The sequence below is a fragment of the Pseudorca crassidens genome, chromosome 14, assembly GCF_039906515.1.
Source record: "Pseudorca crassidens isolate mPseCra1 chromosome 14, mPseCra1.hap1, whole genome shotgun sequence".
NCBI lineage: Eukaryota > Metazoa > Chordata > Mammalia > Artiodactyla > Delphinidae > Pseudorca > Pseudorca crassidens.
Genome location: NC_090309.1, coordinates 15,355,300 through 15,361,299, shown reverse-complemented (window position 1 = coordinate 15,361,299; position 6,000 = coordinate 15,355,300).

Sequence of the window (6,000 nt, the reverse complement as noted above, 5' to 3'; positions counted from 1 at the left end):
GTCCAGAGTGGGCAAATCCAGGAACTGGAAGTAAATTACTTGTAGCCAGGGGCTGGGGGGAGGGGGATTGGGGAGTAACCACTACTAGACTCAGGGTGATGAAATATTCTAGAATTAGATAGTGGAGATGGTTGCACAACTCTGTGACTATACTAAAAACTGCTAGGTTCACCCTTTAAAAGGGTGAATTTCATGATATGTGAATAGAATTCTTTTAACAGTTACACATTGTTATATCAATGAACTTCATTGCTGATTAACCTTAATGGCTCGTGCCACAGATCTCCCTGTACAAGAGAGAATATTTGCTTCATTTGCATAATTTTGGCACATCCCACCTGAGCCCTCATTCCAGCTAATCCTGCTGGTTCCTTTTTGAAATCAAGCTCTGTGCTCAGCCCTGCTACTGAAGGGGCCTGATTCAGACTGTGTTTCTCCCCTAGGCCCTGTGGGCCCCATGCCACACTTCAGACCCAGCCTGCTGGCTTTCTTCCTGCATACCGTGCCCTGCTCGGCCAGACTGCCACCGTGGTGGGGACAAAAGTTAGAGCCACTCCAGGATGGGAAATAGCCTCATTAAAGAAAGAGACAGAGAGAGAGATTGAGGGGGAAAGGGGAAGAGGGAGGGATGGAGGAAGGTCCCAGGTCACTGGAAGCCAAATCTTGCTCTTGACTCATTTATTTATTTGATTTGCTGGATATTTTCTTTTGTATTTTCTTTCTCTTTCCTTCCCCTCTTGAACCCATTTATCCATCCTTTCTATTGGGCTGGCCAAAAAGTTCGTTCAGGTTTTTCCACAACGTCTTACTTTGTTCTTACAGACCAGGCACAGGATCGGGTCCTGAGGAAGCTGCATGTCTTCTCTTTCAGGTTTGTTCTTCCCTTTGGTGAAGCGTCTCCTCCTTCTGGATTACTCCCAGCTGACATCCTGGCTGACTTTTGCCAGCGGCCACGTGGCCTCGATGGTGGATGTCCTCGGTTCCGGGAGTCTGTCAGCAATGCCTCAGCAGCTTCTGACAACTTGAAGTGCATTCCTTGTATCTTCCTATTTCAAGGCCCATGTTCACTGGAGTCCAGTGTCCTGCCTAAGAGACACCCCTCTTGCCCACAGTCTATTTACAAGAAGCCAGGGGGTGCTAGACACTCTCCAAGTCACCAGCTCCTTACACTTCTCTAGGTCTTTAGGGGAAGGGCAATTAACAACACTCAGTCTTCGTTCGGGTGGAGGGTCACTTGTAGCGAGGAAGAGGAGAGATGACTTCATAGGGGGATAGGACTGGATGAAAGGATCGTTGGTCACAAGCTAAGAGCAAAGCCAAAGGAAGAGATGAAGAGGAAGTCCTTGTTCATGAAAGGTCAAGATGAGTCCTACAAGCCAGATACATGGAGCACAGTTTGAGGCAACATGGCAGGGTTGAGGGGGTGTCCAACTACCTTTACAACAGGCTTTTTTTTTTTAGCCGCGCCACGCAGCTGGCAGGATCTTAGTTCCCCCACCAGGGATTGAACCCGAGCCCTGGCAGTGAAAGCGTTGAGTCCTAACCGCTGGACCTCCAGGGAACTCCCACAATAGGCTTATTATTTTTAACTGCTATATATGTCTTCCTCTTTGGGGGCCAAGCCTTGCCTAGTTTAATTACATGGTAATAACAACAAGAACAACAGTAAGTAACACTTATATAGGCTCACTCTGGGCCAGACACTACGCTTGGTGCTTTACATGAGTGAATAAACCTTACTGGGTGGGAGGAGCCACTGTTTGTGCTTCTAGACCAGCGGTCCCTGAGCTCTCCCCACGAGAGTTCTGAAGAATTGGCCTCAGTGGGAGGGTGGGCAGCCGTGGCACAGAGAGAGCACAGGACACTGGGTTCAAAAAAATCAAATGCAGACTCAGAACCCTAGTAGAGGAGCACCCGGGACAGTATCAGGAGCCAGGCTGCAGACCAGGATTAGAAAAGAAATCAGAGTGGGAGGTGGGTTCCCAAAAGGGGACGATGCTCAGCACCCCATGGAGGGGCTCGTTCTACACCACCTAATCCCAATAAAGCATGATAAATTTAAGCCGGGTCTACGTCAAGAGTTCTTAAGGCGCTTCCCTGGTGGTTTAGTGGTTAAGATCCCGCACTTCCGGGCTTCCCTGGTGGCGCAGTGGTTGAGAGTCCGCCTGCCGATGCAGGGGACACGGGTTCGTGCCCCGGTCGGGGAAGATCCCACATGCCGCGGAGCGGCTGGGCCCGTGAGCCATGGCCGCTGAACCTGCGCGTCCGGAGCCTGTGCTCCGCAATGGGAGAGGCCACAACAGTGAGAGGCCCGCGTTCCGCAAAAAAAAAAAAAAAAAGATTCCGCGCTTCCACTGCAGGGGGCTCAGGTTCGATCCCTGGTCAGGGAAGTTCTGCATGCCAAGAGGTGTGGCCAAAATAAAAGAGTTCTTCGGGCTGCACGTGGAGTAAGATTGGGGGCTAGAGGTATGGGGGTGAGGCCCAGATCTGGACGTGGAGCAGGGAAGAGGCCGGTATGGATTTCCAAACCTGGTTTTCCCATGAGCTGTGATAGGGCACCGTCGGGGGAACAAGGGCAGGAGTCAATGCTCTGGGTGGTGCTCAGAGTCAAAGATCCAGTCCACAGGGAGGACACGGAAGAGATCAAGACAGAACAGTAGGACCCAAAAAAAGCCAAACCCAGGGATGGGGATCATGGACAGGGCAAGAAGTGATTTCAGAAACACATAGGTTCATTGGGCGTCCCTGAGCCAGAGACTCCTGGGGCCATATTATAAAGAAAAGGCATGGGACACAGCAACACCGGAGCTCAGGAACAGCCCAGGGCTAACAGAGCTGAGTCTCTTTGCAATGTGCTTCCTGGAATGAAGGTGGGCCCATGGGCTGCATAACAGGATGCTGAGAAAGACGGTCCAAAGTGTCAGTCTGAGGGGCTGGGTAGAAATAGACCAAATTTCAGGAGGCAAGACAAGGACGTTCAGAATGGAGAGAGGAGACAGTCCTGGAGAAACTCCCCCTTGCCCCTTGGAGCAGGTCAAATGTGGTTTTATGCCCCCGGGAAGAGGGTACTGATGACAGCTCACCATATGCTGGTTCAGACAGAGGCTGGGTCCTCACTCCTTGCTTGCTCAACCCCACCACACAGCCTTGGGAAGGACCGGCTCAAGAACTGGATTAGAGAAAGTAGCCGTGGGCCAGCCGTGAGGCAGCGTTTATTGAGTTCTTACTGTGGCCAAAAGCAGTGCTAAGCATGACTCTTTACTTACAGTTCATCTACCCAGACTTTCCATTCTTTCTTCCTTCAATGAAGTTCTCCTTTTGATTATTTATCAACCACAACCTCTACAAGAGCCTTTGTTTTAGGCAAAATGACAGGTATCTGTTAATGTTTAGGCAAATGTGTAGGCAAAATGACAGGTATCTAGGAGTGGGGCCCCTGTAAACACGTTATTCTTTGTTTAATTTTTTTTGTAGTTTTCAGTCACTGAGATTTGGGAGTTGTTTGTTACTGCAGCGTAATTTACCTTATCCTGATTGATCTAAGTGCATAGAGGAAGGAAATCAGGACAGGCTTCACAGAGAAGCTTGGGAAGATGAGGCCAATTGGAGCAGCAGAGAGCAGAGAAAGGGACACTCTAGAGGGTGATTGGGGTGTGGAATCACAGAGCTGCACAAGCCACTGACAGGCTCTGAGGTCTGATGTGGCTGTCATGCAGGACACAGAGAGGAAAGGAAGTAGGGTGAGACGAGGCTGCAGGGAAACATAGGGGCCAGATCGTGACAAATCTTAAAAATATACTAAGGAGTTACAGAAAATGAGGAAACAACAAAGGTTTTATTGAGTTAAACCCTAGTGGGATATATATTTTAGGAAAATGACTAGCTGCAGAGTAGAGAGAAAACAGAGTAGGAGGAGGACCAGAGGCTAGAAGACCAGTTAGGAGGCAACTACAAGTTGAGAGTAAAGTGGCGAAGGCCTAAATCAGAGACTGACAAAGTTTTCCTGTAAAGGGCTAGACTGGAAATAGTTTACGCTTTGACTACCATGCAGTCTCTGTGACCACTACTCAACTCCTCATGATAGCACAAAAGCAGCCAGAGATAATATGTAACAAATACACATAGCCATGTTCCAATAAAACTTTATTTACAAAAGAAGGAGGTGAGGGCCAGATTTGGCCCATGGGCTGCTGTTTGCCTAGCCTCGACCTAAAGTAATAATAGGACAGCTACCATTTTTTGAGACCTGCCATGTACCAGGCACTTTTCAGACATTGTTACTGATTCTTTCAACCTTGCAGGGAGGGATTATTGGCTCCATTTTACAGAGAAGGAAACTGAGGCTGAGAGCTGTTGGGTAACTTGCCCAGGGTCATATGGCTGGTATATGGCAAAGTCAGGATTCAAAGTCAGGTCTGACTCTAGAGCCCAGGCTCTTAACCCATGCCACCCGGAGGCAGCCAAGAAGGAAGGGACGGGGGATATACAGGACTGTCAGTTCTCAGTGCCTGAGAGAATTCATTCGCTCACTCATTCATTCATTCATCCAACCTCCCTTCAACACATATTTTGCTTTATGCTATTTGCGAAGTATTAGGGATTTGAAGATAAATGAGATGTGCTTCCTGTCCTTGAGAAGCTCAGAGTCTAGCATTTAAACCTATAACTGGATGTGGGGATGAAGAAAGGGAAGTGTGATTTATTAATAAGATCAAGGAAGTAAAACAGTGAAATCGCTTTCATCCCCACCTGCTTCTTTCCTCTAAGCATCCAGAGAGCCCTCCAGTCCTTTGGGATCAGAGACACCCAATATTTTCACCTTCTAGCAGGAACGTGTAGGTGATTTACCATGAAACTATTGAAGTTTAAGCTTCAGGGTCCCTTACTTCCTAAAACAGGCCCTTCTAAGGCCCTGTGTCTAATTTTGTATTTCTTTCTTAGGAATCACCCCTCAGAAGTGTATAGGCCTCAGGCTCCCAAATCTGGATCTGCCCTTGAGTGAATGTTTCACAGAGCCAGGTCTGTGAAACACTGTTTTTAGGAATTACCAGGGGCTAAGGATCCTGGTTTGGGCTCTCAGGGAAACTAAGAACCTGGGCTTGCCCTCAAAGTCACAGGTGTGGCCAATTCAAAGTCGTTCCCCTTAACAGCAGCTGGTTCTGCTCCCTTTTCCTTTAAAATCAACCCTGGGCCCAGTGGTTTCTGCTGACTCAACTCCTTGGAATTTAAGACACCCAGGAATTCAAAAATCTTCCCATCAACCTCTCAACAACCTCTCAGTGGGCCACTGGGGCAGCAAAGGACACAGGCAATCCTAATGGTACTGGGGGTGGGCCTGAGGCTGGGCAGGAACTGAGAGCCACTGAAGGTAGGCTGCTGGCCATCACAGGGCTTCCCAGGCCGAGGACGTCTCTCCAGCTCATCCGTAGGCCCAGAGGAAATCAAACTCTGCAGAGCTGGCTGTTTTACGCTCATCCGAGTCACACATGACTCAAAGCTAGAATGTTGTTTGTGTGAAAACAGGAGGCCTAACTGGCAAAATAATGGGCTCTGGCCATTGCTCAGAGTCCTGTGCCTTGCCAGGCAAACCCACAAAGCATCCCAAATTACAGGCTGGGAATTGGGTGAGTGAGTGAGCACGACGCTGAGACTCCTTCAGGGCAGGTACTACGCCTGTGTTGTCCACTGTCACATCTCCAGCATCTGGTACGGCCCCTGACCCATGGGAGGTGCTCAATAAAGACTTGGATTAAAGAAAGTGGATTAGCTGTTCTTGGGAGATAAATCTGTTTCTCCTAAGATGAATTAGCCATCCTTTGGACAGTTCCCTCTAAATGAACAGCACTGACCAATGGTTTCAGAGCATCTTTTTCCTTGGACAGTGTGAGAGACACACTATAGTTTCTAACCTTGTGGCCTCCCCTTTTTTGGATTCTGTGCAAGTCACACACAAGCCTCTTGTTATGACTCGTTACCTGCCAAGCAGTCACCTTATTAACA